The following is a 14,466-nucleotide window of genomic DNA, read 5'->3' on the forward strand; positions in this document are numbered from 1 at the left end:
CACAGGTGAAAGCAGTTTCTCTGCTTGTTTCCCAGGGGCCACAGCAGTGGGAAATCAAGAGAGAGCACATTGGCTCTACTTTAGTAATCATTACTGAAGTAGCAGACACAGACAACAGGGACTTTGTGGGCTGGCTGCCCCCAGCTGAACCCTCTTCTGGGTGATGTGGGTCTTGGCTGGGCAAAAAAACCAGCTGGGATTACTCTGGTCACCAGGAGAGGGTGACGAAACCTCCCTGAGAAACCAAAGCGACTTACAAGGAGCAACCCTGAGGTCAGCATCGAAGCCACTGCTGGTTCAGCAGCAGTCCCACAGTCCCATAGCCTGTAGTGTAGGATGCTCAGCACCCCACAGTGCTGAGGGATGCTCCTGGCCACCCCAGGGAGCTCTGGAGCAGCTCCAGCTGCAAGAGCTTTGAGCTGTTGTGCTGCAGAGCACAGCATGACAGCCTACACACCCTCCTCCCATGTGGTTTCAGGGTAAGCACCCTGTAATGTGCTGCTGACTGATCACAAGTGCACGAGAATGAATCTGTGATGGAAGATACTTATCTAATTACCGAATAATTTGGTCCATGCGCTTATCAGTAATGCCTACAAATATTTCTCGAAAAAGTAGAAGCCCTAATGCCCTCACTACCTGTGATCTACAGCTGTTTAAAGAAAAGTATTACTCAGAACCTCAAATGTAATACATTGTTGATTTACCCAAGCAGGGTCTGACCTTATAAAGGTTTAAAAAGGGAACTTAAATGCATAAAACTAATGAAATTCAAAGTGCATGTTGCCACAGTAATAGGAAGTCAGATGAAAATAAATAGTAAAATAGCACTTTGGGAATACTTTCCAGCTGCAGGTTGAAACCCACTTCTCTGAAGAAAGAATCACACAATAATAATAAAGCAAAGCACTAAGGGAGGGAGTGATCTGATCTAGACTGAAGAAAAAACTGCTCCTGGCCCTGCAGCAGGCACCTGCCATGGATGTTGTTGGCATGTGCTGCTCCTCCATTGTGAGTTCTGACACCCTCGAGTCCAGATTCGGGGTTTGCCTCCTGATGTCGAAGGCTGCAGAGCTGCTGCCCCATAAAACACAAGGCACCTGTAGCAGGTGGAGATTGGAGAGCTCAGCCCCAGACACCAGGAGGAAGTACTGTCAGAAAGCAAAACGCATCTTCTCTCCCTAAATTCAATATTCCTATAAAACCCCCAGCATTTATGTATTAGACACACAGTATCCTAATGGTGTATTAAACAACTCTGAAACAGCATTATTTGAAAAACCTCATGTATATATGGTCAAATAAATAATTGTTTGCAACAGGAGAATGGTTATTCTGCCCAAAAAAGCTGTGGCTAACCCATCCCTGGAAGTGTTCAAGGCCTGGTTGGATGGGGCTTGGAGCAACCTGGTCTAGTGGCAGGTGTTCCTGCCCATGGCAGGGGGTGGAATGAGGTCTGTAAGCTCCCTCCCATCCCAAACCATACTGTGATTCTATTTCACTGCAGATATCAAAATTCAGGGCTTTTTCCCCATTTGACATGAAAAAATATTTTTCACCAAGTAGGAATTCTGACTCCATCAAGGAGCTGTTAGCACACAGACAGGTTCACTACATTTCCTACCCAAACCAGTGTGGCCTTCTTGGAAATGCAAAAGCCCATGAGGAACAATACACCAGCTGCTGTTATTTTGCCCTGAGCATCATTCCTGGCACATAAGACAGAGGAGGGTGGTTGGATGTTCACTGTCTGGCAGGTCAGTGCTGCTCCAGAGATGCTTTCCCAGCCTGGGCTCAAGCTCCCTCCCAGCTCCCTGCACTTTTCTGGGTGCTAAGTAATGCCGGGCACCACCTCCGTCCCATTCCCAGCACCAGTTTCACTCCATGCACTTCTACCAACACTGCATTTATTTATTTTATAATTATCCAGGATGCCTCAGCCCCTCTGTGACACAGGCTGGGCTGTCTCTCACTTACACCAGTTGAACATACCCGTGAAATTTTAAGACCAGAAGAAATCATCTGGTCTGTCAAATGCAGTAACTCAATCCAGGAGAGATGCCTCAGGAAAGAACATGAGAATAGTCATATGGAATCAAACACAGGCCCACGCTCACTGCATCTTCTGCGAGGATGCTCCAATATTTGTATGACTTGTACCCATCTATGAATCCTTTTTTTTGCTGTTACAAAAGCCCAAACTGCAGCTCAGCCCTTTTTTTTTTTTTAACAGACTTTATTACTGATAGTTAACTAGCACTGGGCTGCTAACCAGTTCCAAAGGAATTCCCCCCAATTCCACTAGAGTGTTTATTAACAATCAAATTGAAATGCCTTAATAAGGCAGGATTTCCCCCGTTTGATGGGGGAGGTATTGATTTTGCACTGCCCTAATTGCTGAATTAGAAATATTGGGCAATATAAAGATCTCTGCAGGGTCCAAACTCAGCAGCGCTCTCTGTTACCAACAGAGTAATAATTTTGTACAACTAAAGAATATCAAGAGTTTGACTGAGTGTATTAACAACTATACTGTTGAGCTTTTCATTTATGACATTCTGCCTATGAATGCTTTTTATCACAAGAAGGGCAGGCAGGCAGTTCTACTCACCTGCCCATAATCACTGGGAGGGTGGGCAGCTGGGAAGATGCTGTTTTCTTCCTTCTTAAATTGTTTTTAAATTGAAAAAGAGTGTTTTTCTTCTTGCTTTCTAAAACTCCCTCCATTTTCCAGCACAAAACTAAGTAAGCACCCATAAATATTAACTCTCAGCTCCATGAAAGAGAGGAGGCAAAGCTGCAAGGTTGCTGCCACAGAGCCCAGAGCTAAAAATCACCCTGGGACATTAATCCATACCCAGCTCTGCCTCTCCATCAGATACTTCTCCTGATTAAAAAGGCCCAGAACTTCCCTTGTTCCACTTGGGAACAGACATGGATATGAAACCAGCCTCTCTATTTAGGGTTGATGCAATGCCTTGGGAGGAGATGGATAAGTACTGGGAGGGAAGAGCTGCCCAAGATGATCAGAAGCATGAACAGCACAAGGAAAACCAAGGGTCAAAGCCATTCACCACAAAACCAAGCTCAGCAGTGTAAGATGTCATAAACACCTCTGATTTTTAATGCCTGATTTTTCCCTAATGTAAAAATTATGTTTTTCCATTAAAATTACAAAAATTGGGAAGGCTTTAAAAACAAAGTCCTACTTACAGCCAAAACAATTGTTAGACTGTTTGCTGGTTAATATTTAATTTCAGAAAAACATGATTTGTGCTAAGCCAGACTTTTGATGCCACAGCAGCACCAGGGAGAAGATGTCAGCAGCATCAGTGAAGATAAAAGCAATGCAATGACATAGCACTGGTTTACAATTCTGTGCCAGTAAATTGGTACAGCTTTCTTACTTGGGAATTCCCAGGTAAAGTCAGAGTCTGTGGGAGGGAATTGCTCTAATTTAACTCAAGTAGGTTCATCAGTGCCACTAAATTTTACAGGCAAGACTCAGGCTTGGAGCCAGCATCCCAAGAGATGTCAACGGACCCTTTTTCACATGAGGTGCTAACTTGGGAGCAATAACCATCGCAAGGTAAATGCCAACACCATTAATGTCTCTGCCATAAAATCAAGCAATAACGATATTACACAAAATCTACACGCACAGCTGGTAAATCAAGTCTTGTTAACTTGTGTGGAAAAGTTCAAGACACAGCATTGGTTTTCTCCAATTGGAAAAGAACAATCTTTTCTCTTTATTGGTTTTTGTCTAATTTTACATCACCTCCTCGAGCACACTGGCCACGTCCATCTGCTCAGCTGCCACCAAACTCTGGCAGTGATTACATCCACAGGAGCTTGGCATTTGTGGTCCAAGTAAATCCTCCAAGAACTGCAGCCCTTCTATGCAACTGAGAAACATGGACTGCATCCCTTCCTCTGCCTGGTGCTGAGGGAAATGGGTCCTTGTTTGCTGGGCAACTGATCTAATTACTGCATTGTAGCAGATAAAAACCACAAAAATAAGTGGCAGTGTCATCGTCCTTTTACAAGCTGCACACCCTGCTCAAGCTTTCCAAAGAGGAGCAGAGCTTGTCCATGGAAGGGAGCTCCCAGCTTCAAATCCGGATCAAAAATCAGCAAAATGAAGACAAGCAAGTCTTTTCTGTTAGTAGGGGAAAAAAGAGGGAAAACTGGGTAGAAAAAGAGGGAAAATGATTGTTTATCTGCAGTAAAACCAAGGGGATGAGCAACAAACAACTCAAGACAAAGCATGAAAAGAGACGTGAAGAGGCTCACACCCAAAAGAGGGAGGCTGGGCTGAACAACAAGAATTAGAGCTGCTCAGCTACGAGCAGAGATTTGACCTAGTTGGTTCGACTGAAACCTGATGTGAACATCCACATGACTGATTTTAAGAATCACTGAGTACAACCCGTTTAGAAAAAAAACCAGGTAGCTAAACAAACAGGCAGTTGTACTCTAGGTCAAAATGGCACTGGGTTTGACTTGGAAAGACATCACTCTGAATGGTTATGGGTTGGCAAAGGAACAGCATGGGATAATATCAAATGTTAGCTGGTATATACTGCCTGTCAGCAAGTCTGACTAGAAAATAGGACAATCCTTTCAATAAATAAACAGAAACAGAAGTGTCTGATATGGAGGGCCTTTGGTTTCAGCTCCATGCACTGAAAATCTCACACTAGCGATGCTCATATATACCCAGAGCTTGGGTGTTTTATCGGGGGCAGCTTTGTAGCTCTGAAAGTCCTACATGCAACATAGGGAATCCTGTATCCGGCTCTGCTTTGACAAAAAAACCCCCCAGCAGTTACAGAATTAAAAACCAGCACCTGCTTAAATCCAAGTGCCCCTAAATTAATTATACTGATGTCCATGCAGGAAAAGGATCATGCTGGAAATGTGTGTACTGGATGGTTTAAAAACAACGAATGCCACACAGCTGAAATCAAAACAGAAAATACGAAATGGTGACTAGAAACTGTCAGGGAGTATTTTATTAGATGGTAACACAAGCACTCTTGTGAAAGGCCACAGTGTTTAATGACTTGCTTTTGTGAGCAGTGGAAAAACCCTGTTCTCCTGCAGCTTTGTGCTCCAGGGTTGCCTTATCCCTGTCAAATAAGATGCAGCTTCTGTCAGGCATTTTCCCCGTGACTGAGGCATCCCTAATGCGCATCTCCTGATGCTGACAGTGTACTTGAGCTCCTGCTCCAGGCTTCCACCCAATCTGGATAATCATTCAGGTCCTTAACCTCCACCCTCATACCTGTTCTTATAAATACAGAGAATTGTGATAATCTTGAGTCCTCTGCCTCGCTGTTACACCCTGCTGGGGCTGGGCTTCAAGGAGGGGCTGCTAGGTAGGCGGTGGCACAAGCCACTGGCAACCAACACACCAGACTAACAACCTTCCCCAGGGGGACAGTGCTGCCATGGGGTGAGCAAGGCTGCATGCAGTGCGCCAGCTTCCTCCTGTGGCCCTGGTTCTGCAGGAGGTAACACACCTAGAGTTGCTGCTGACTTTTCCCTTCATTTAAAATGCCATCCATGGAAAGGTAACAAGAACCAGGAGATTTCCAGTTTACACAGTTACCACAAACCAGTTATTCTCTGACTTAGCACCATGTCTAGTTCAACCAAAAATCAGCAACAGGAGAACACATCAATGTCACTCTCGCTGCTGCTCTGTCAGGCATGGCTGTTGAGAGGCATCTGCCACCTTATTAGCTGAATCCTCCATACCAGAAGAGGGGTTTATGACTGATTTAAGCTCTAAATAAGCATTTACTTGCTTATTTTCATTCCTGCACAATTGCCTTTTTGTAAAGGTTTGTGAATCATTATCATTTGCAGTTGGACTAGATGATCGTTGAAGGCCCTTCCAACTAGAAATATTTCATTTTCTCCCCTATTTTATTCTATTCTGTTCTTTGCCATTCTAATTTTGCTATGTGGCAAGTAAATACTTAATTTGCACCTTACTTGGCCCTGGTTGAGCCAAGAGCAATTTCCTTTAGAGCCCTTTGCAATATAAAACCAGAGCAGTGGCTGTTCCTACCCACCAGCCCAACATCCCCAGACCTCTCCAAAGAACCCCAAGGTCAGATGTCTATTAGACACCCTATACAGACCATAATGAACATCTGCCATTAAATGCAAGACAACTGATCCCTACAGAGTCCAGAGCAGCCTCTGTGAACCACCAGACCTGAACTGGAGTCAGGGCAGAGTTTTGCATCTCTCACATGAGCTCTCACAAGCCAGAAGGTCACTGAGTGACCTGCAGACCACCACATGCTGCTCTGGGGAGCTGCTCTTTCAGCTGCTGATGCCTGAAACATGTGGCCACCGCTGTCAGGATCTTGGCCAAGCCCTTCAGAGCCAAAGGCCAACTGGCCCTCGGCAGGTAATGATCTCAGTCCCATACATATCAAAGAGATCACTTCTCAGATACCTTTACAGGAGCAGGCACTATAAAGGTCCAAAGGTCTGAACAGGGTCTTGTTTTTAAATGATATAATTGTTGCTGAGAACATTAATGATCTTGAACTTCAAAGCATTAAAATCTCGCAGGGATAAGTGCAGTGTCCAATATTCATTCTGCTTCAGCGACAGGGAAAATCTGTTTCCTCTGTGATAGCTGAAAACTACATGTAAATCTTCCAGAGACGGAGTAGAGGCCACCTCTTGATCACAATGCCATCAGCTGCATGGCGTGAGAGGAGCCATACAGCTCAACGATGAGAGCCTGGAGAGTGCAGGTGCAGAGCCAGGGCTCCACCATACCTGGGATGAACATGGAGATCCTAGAAAGGCTATAGGTTATCTAATCCCTCTCTGCCTCTCTCTGGGCACTTAGGAGGTATCTGAAAGTTCCACAACAAGGAGGAACGTTACCTCATCCTGTGAATGGGTGCAATTGGAAGGTCAGCTTTGGACCTTTGGTGCAGTTGGAAGGTCAGCTTTGGACCTTCAATGCAGGTGAAGCCTTTGGGGAGTCTTGGAGGGACAGGAGGCATCAGTCAACCCAGATGCTGGACCTGAGGACACTGCTGAAGGGGAGGATGCTCAGCAGGTCTGGACTCATTAAGTACCCCTCGTTAAGCATTAATTCAGGTGATGCTGAGGGTGGCCATGCTGCAGGCTGGACAGGAAAGCAAGCTGCTGCCTGCAGAGCTCCTCTCCTCTCCTCTTCCTCTTCCTCTTCCTCTTCCTCTCCTCTCCTCTTTACTGCAGTATTTGGAAGGTCTGCAATGAATGATGAAGAGCTGTGCCACAGAGTTATGGCCTGAGACCAATACCAAGGAGCACGTAGGGAAATAGCAGCTAAAATGGGGATAAATGTCCCCAGGAGCCACGGAGAGGTGTGGGCTGGAGCCGTCTCTTCAATCTGATTTCCACTCAGCTACTCGATGTGTCGCCTCCATATCCTTCCCTGGTACAACTGATTGCTATGAGCAAGTCATTTATGTGTGTTAAAATTACATAAAAGAGCCATGACAATCTTGAAAATACTGTGGGCAGCAGAAAGGACAAGGATGCTGGGGAGAGTACGACAGGCAAGGAGCAGCTGCTCCCCTCAGCCTCCATCCACTCACATCTTACATCTGAGCTCCAGCAATTAAAGGGTAGAAGAGCTGATTGCTGCAGTCATGCCTAACTGAAGGCCTTTGTCCCAGGAAAGCCAACACCATGAATTACTGCTCTGTATTTACAAAATGCCAGCAAAGCCGAAAGATAAACCATGGCATGAAGCTAAGGAATTTTTATGGCACACGGCTGGTGAAAGCTTATCTTGTAAATCTATGATTATAACCCACGCCCGCCCTCCTTGAGAGCCTCTCTGATTTTAATTAGCAGCGACACAATTTTTTGTTTAGGTCGTTAACTATTCCCTAAAGCAATGCAGAATGAAACTACCTGCTCTGGAATTAATCCTGAAACAGGAACGGCGCCTGCTCTGAGGAGCCAAACCTGACACACACACTTTCAGTAACAGTGACTGTAATAGACTTGGCTTCAATCTATTTGCAGGACTGGAAAAAACAACACAAATTCACATGATTACTATAATTTTCAGATACAACTGGGGGGAAAAAAAGAGAAAAAGTGAGGTTTGTTGAAAGAAATTAAAAGCAGCAGGTGGAAGGGTAAGAAAGGGAAGTTTCTATGGCACCTGTTAGCAAAACATGCACTGCCAAGAAAAGGTTTAAGACATGGCCATAACACAGCAATACCATTAAACAACCAAGCTACAGGAGTAAAAGGCAATACTTAGTCTGAAAAGTCATCTCAAGTAGGATAGTTGTTAGGATAAAAATCTAGAAAGAAAGGGGGGGAAAAAAAGAAGTAATAAAAGATGAAGAAATAAGGGGAATCCTTCTTATGGGTTAATAACTGATCAGGATTTAGGACACCAAGGATAGAGGCAGATGGTCAGGTTTTCTCAAGTAGAGGTGCAGGATCTTGCCATGGGATAAATGGGATATTCATAAATGGCTTGGGAAGGAGGGGGGATAAAGAAAGGACAAGTTTGCTGAGCCATACAAATTTATTCAGAGTATTTAAAGCTAAAGCTGAATGCAAAGAGCTGTAGAAGGCTCTCCTGAACTGGATGTCTCGAAACACCACAGTAGGTGAATTCCAAGGTCAAGAAATGCAGAGTAAGGCACAGAGAACAACCATAGCCACACATAGTGATGGGCTCTAAATGAGACACTGATGCTCTGCAAAGAGTTCTGCAAGCCACATTGGACCATTCTCAGAAAACATCAATTTAATGCTCATCAACAAATATAGAACAATCCACCCCAAAAAATACACAATTAAGTTATTTTGGGAAAAATGCATTTTGGAAAGCAATTCAAAGAGGAGAGCAGAGGCAGCCCGTTCCCTTGACTTGCTTCTGGCTTCCTTCCCCACAGAGTGGCACCAAGGTCTGGTTTTGCAATTCTCCCTTTAGCATTCAGGCTTGACTCTGTCCAGGAGCTGGAGGGATTCCTGCAGGTGCTGGCTGGCTGCAGGAAACTAATCCAACATGAGCACCATTTGTCATAGGTGGATAAAAAAGGGGTCAATCCAGGGGTCTGGCTCCACCAGGTCAACATCCCTGGTCACATCCACACCACCCAAGGGTCCCCACACTTCTATGAAACCTCCAGCCACAAGAAGTTGGTATTCAACCATTAAGAAAAAGGGGAGACTGCAGGGCCCTTTTTTTGGATGAGTTCCACCCATGCTCCAAAATTAAAAGCTGATGCAAAATATGTATCATTATCCATCTCCATGACAGCTTGAGTCAACCAAACTCGGCCCAGAACAAAGAACAACACTCATTCCAGGCATAAAAAAATAGGAAGATCCATCAGAAAGAGAAGTGCTGTTAAAAAAGAGGCAGTAATGACAGACCAGAAAGAAACTAGTTTGTATTTTTAGAAAAATGAAAGAAAAACACAGTTAAAAAGCAATTTCCAGGAGAGGAAATCAGAGTGCCATACTGCAGAGAGACAGGCAGCTCCTGGTGACTGCCCAGCAACCAAAAAATCCTGACTTTGCACCCTCATTTGTCTGAGCCTGAGCAAATAAAACATGAGACCTATTTTTTGTGTGTGTCTGTGAAAAACCATTGCATTTTTATCCGTCCTGCAGTTCGTGTCTTTGCACCTCTACACATTTTGGCTATCTCATAATCGTCCCTTTAACTCTTCCCCAGGCCACTCAGGTCATTAATTCTACATTTTTGTTGTTGCCTCAGGTTACTACGAGAGCAGATATCCGAGGTGTGGAAGAGCAATCAAGAGAAGATCACTGGGGCAGGGACTGAGGGAACAGCCTGATCCCCCATGACGAGCTCCAAACACAGCACATGTAGAGGGATACGTGGAAAAACTGATGAGCCCACACTTTCCTGTGAGGAGGAGAAACCCGTGTCCAACATGGCCAGATGCCTTTTAATAAAAACTTCATGTCAGGTTGTGTTTCTCAGAAACACTTCTCAGCTGTAGAGGTTTCTCCCTCCCTGGCATTCCCCACACCAGCCCAAGGGTCCAATAATGTCTGTTATTGGAGATAAGACAGTGGTTGCAAGTGCCTGATGGGACACTGCTCTGGGGTTGGCACTGTATGGGGTCAGTATCAGTGTTTGTGTGTCTTAGATTTGCACTTTCTTGTTTTCAGAGATTTGAATTGGAATGGCAAACCAAACTCAGAATTACATTTTTATGTGTAAAACTCATTATTCACAACAGAAAAGGTAAAGCAAACCTAAGGAACAATACATTACCAATACTGTCAGAGGCACCATCAACTTCAATATCTCAAGCTGTTTAGTTTAAATGTACTTTTGAAGTATGAGAGTCTGAAATTCCCCTGCCAAATTCTTTATAGGATCAAAGGAAAACACTTCTCCAGAGTCTGCAACTCTTTGAGGTGCCTTGTCCCTGCCTGCATTTCCCTGCTGCATGTACCTCAGCCCAGAACACTTGTCCCCAAAGAGATGGAGGCATCTGCATATTTGATGTATCTGTCCTTACAGAACCCTCAGAAGGCTTAGCTTGGCAGAAATGGCAGCAGGTAAAATTCAAGGCTGAGAAGTTTAGTTGGTAAGTGAAGCAGATTTTAAATGTGTTGAGAAGCAGAAGGCACTTTATTCGTACCCAGAAGAGCTGGTTGGTTTTTGTTTGCATATTTCAAAGAAAAATAAAGGTGTGATAATTTGTCAGCTCAGAGTGTTTGGGCCTATATTTTCACTTAATAATAAATCAAAATGAAATTGGCAATCATGGATATGGGTTGGATGAAACTGAGTTGTACGGCCAAGAGGAATCCTATCCTAATCCATTAACCAGTGCTTAACACCCATTAACAATGCAGGAGGAGGAGAGACTGGAAGATGAGGAAGGCAGACAAAATAAAGCAGAAAAGGGATGCCTAAGGAGACATTTCTTCAGTTTCCTCCCAGAGGGATGTTTCTGGACGCCTTATTTTTGCCAGGTTGAGGTAATCACTGGCATATAATGTAGTGATAGGGATCATCTTTTCCACTCCAACAGGAACTGATGTTCTGTCATAACTGCAGCATATAACCAGTCAAAACCTCATCTAATACAGTGGTAAATGGGCTCTGAAAATCACCACCATCACAAAAGGTTCTATATAATGCACTCTGTATAAATGGAAACAACCTGTTTTCCTGGTGTGCTCCCCAGCTACAGGGTTCCCAAGCAAAACATTCACAACTTAGAGACAAGTGGGAAAAGGACGAGGCTTGGATATTTTCATTCCTTGGGACTACAGATCTGCCCTGAATACAAAGGATGGACTAATTTATAGGGATGAGAGCAGCACCCAGCATCACCTCCTCACGTACGCCAGCGTCAGGAGTATTTACGGAAAGCTGCCACTGCCGCCTGGCCCCGACACAATGTGCTCCAGCACTATCTGCTCCAGACATCTCACAAGTTCATATTAGAACTGGTGCAGCCCACAGATGTGTTTGAGACTGACAGCAGTTCCCTCACCCTCCCAAGAGCCATTCCCAACAGAGAAGAGCGAAGATCCAAAAGGGCAGCATTCCAAAGGGCTGCCACCAACGCCCACCCAGAGCGTTGAGAAATCCTGCGATGAGTGGGGAAGAGAAACCCAAATTATGGTGGCTTACCATTGGTGGGCAGGAGACAACAAAGCTGATGATGCATCTGAGAGGAAATACGGGAAAAATCTGCACACTTGAAGGACAACACGGGGTTCTTTGTGTCCTACTGCTGGTCCTACAATGACTATGTTAATGGGTCTCAAACCTGGAACTCCACGAGTCTCAGACTGGAAATCAAAAACACAACAGAAGTTCATAGAATCATGGAATGATTTGGGTTAGAAGGGACCTTAATGACCATTTCATTCCAACCCCCCTGCCATGGGCAGGGACACCTGCCACTAGACCAGGTTGCTCCAAGCCCCATCCAGCGTGGCCCTGAACACTTCCAGGGATGGGGCAGCCACAGCTTCTCTGGCAAGTTACCGCAGATGAACTACTGAAGTAGCCTACAGCAAAATTAAAATGGAAAAAATTACATTTACTCCTTCCTGTCAACTTGGAGGTTGTTGCTGAGCACGATGAGAACAGTTCAGGCTGTGACCACCTCGGGTGTTTAAGCCAAGCAGACCAAACCCAGCCTACCAAGGCAACAGGCACTGGCACTACAGTGCCCAGCTGCAGTACAGCCCTACCTGCAAAGGCTGCAAACCAGCAGGGTTAACTCTGCCAGTTAACTGGGAGGTTAGTGTTTAAAAAAAAAAAAAAAAAAAAAGAGAGAGAAAAAACCCAACCAAACAACAGTTTGTCTCCCTAAGAAGATTAATAGGTGCATTTAAAGAAATCAGGCTGTAGGCTTAATGAGAGAGAGGCAGCAAAATCCTAAATGTGAGACCTCCTACAGTTTTTCAGTCCAGCTGTACAACCAAATAGTAGTTTATGTAACTAGGATTGAAACAAAATAAATTAAAAGTAATTTTATGTTTCATCAAAAGAAAAAGTACAGTTCGGAGTCAACGTGGAAAAAGATCTAGTTCAGCCCTGCATTCTCCCCAGCCTTTCATAAGCTTTGTATTATCAGCTGATTTAGGTTTTTTTTACAAGAGAAAGGCAAATTACCAAGTCCCTTAAGAACTTATTATACGTTTCCAATTTTCAACTATTCCTATTTTATAACGCATAAATTCACATATCTATAAGTGAAATGTTTTCTTTAGAAGATGAAAGAAAAAAAAAAAACATGCTGTTTTTCCTAGGCTGCAATCTGTTTTTTGGTTAAATAATAAAAAAAAAAAGGGTGGTTAACAGCTACAACATGTCAATCTTTGAAAGTAATTCCTACGCACAACTTCATCCTTTTGCAGACATTAAATATGGCAAAATCTTTTCATACTCCTCTTGTCTAGACTGTTGAAGGAAGGGAACGAGCTACCAACAGACTCTTTCTTCTACTGGGAAGCCCATGGCAAACCCATTTGTGTCTCAGGTGGGGTGTTGAGAGGGCCAAGCCCCTCTGGATTCATTTAACAGCTGAAGAAGACACGTCTCACATTGACTTCATACCCACATACAACTTCCAAGGATGGAGTACCCCAAGAAGAAGCATCCTGAGACCATGCCAGAAGAGGTTGCATACTCCAAGCATCTCCTAACAGAGCTAAAAATCCATAAATAAAGACAAATTTCAAAACAAATCTCCCTATTCACGATGCTACAACCCTCAGGACTGGTCCTGCAAAGGGATGTTCACTGGAACCAGGCTCTGAGCCTCTCAGCAGCTGGAGAAGCACGTGAGCCCCCAAGGCCAGGAAAGACTCAAGACAGGCTAGAAAGCAATATTCCACTGCTATGCAAGGAAACAGAGAAAAAACGTTCAGGGACTGCTCTCGGCTATTGACATCTGGCCTCTGCAAGTGTCTCTGCCCTGTATGGCTTCCAGCACTCTGGGCAGGATGGAGGAGGGCCTGCCAGCCTCAGACACCCCGTCTGAAACACGGGATTTTGTAACAACTGCACCAAATGACATTTTGATTCATGGTGATTTTTCTTCTAGGCCCTTCAGAGGAGCTGTCAAATCCTCATCTGAAAGCTATTCAGCGTGGAAAACTGCTTTGTCATGTCTGAGAGCCTGTGGTCCCTGTCAGGTCCAGAAACCAAGTGAAGAACAGTTAGTCACACATGCCCAAAACCCCTCAAAATTCAGCAGTTTCTCAAGCAGCACGGATGCCTTTTCTATGCAGCATCTGCTTGCTTTAAGTTTAGTTATAGGTATCAGAAAAGGAAGAAACCCTCCAAGAGGACAGGAGATGCTCTTCTCATGAGGACCTACACATGACCAGAGAAGACGTCCAGGTGGCTCTAAGGTCTCCCTGGAACCTTTTCTTCTCCAGACTGAACCCCAGCTCTCTCAGCCTGCCTCCATAAGAGAAGAGTGCCTCATTTAAGATCTTAGTCATTACCTCGTTAGTGGTAGCGTGATGGGGTCTCTAATGGTGTCTATCAGGTAATGGCCCAGAGGTTTCCCCCAGCCCTGTGCTTCCACCTTTTCCCAAGAGTACCTTGTACACCCCATCACAGTCACTTAGATCTTGGATAACCATGCCCACCTCAGGGAGCACTAACAGTCTTCACATGGAGATGTTCATCTTGTTGCTCTAGGGAGAAGGTGTAAAGGCTTTTCATTCCTGTTCTAAGGACAGGAGAGAGGTCTGGGAACAGTCTGGGCAGGAGAGGGAGGGGTTTGTGTTGTAGCTCCTCTTAGAGGATGCCTAACGCACTCTACTGCATTAGACATATGCACATTTTTCTTCTATAGACAATGACCTAGAAACACAACTAAATCATTTTTGAAAAAAGAGAATGCACCGAACTATTTAATCACATCTTCAGGGGGGAATGAAGCCAGTAAG

At 44.6% G+C, this 14,466-nt stretch overlaps 1 protein-coding gene across 1 annotated transcript in view; it reads right to left on the reverse strand.

Annotated features, from left to right (window-relative positions):
- The window catches only part of BSN (bassoon presynaptic cytomatrix protein), a gene marked incomplete at both ends in the record, with an annotated part of 86,729 nt that overhangs the window by 65,511 nt on the left and 6,752 nt on the right, over window positions 1–14,466 (reverse strand). The window lies entirely within an intron of this gene.

The sequence above is a fragment of the Coloeus monedula genome (assembly GCF_965178545.1).
Source record: "Coloeus monedula genome assembly, chromosome: 11".
In the NCBI taxonomy this organism is placed as follows: Eukaryota; Metazoa; Chordata; class Aves; order Passeriformes; family Corvidae; genus Coloeus; species Coloeus monedula.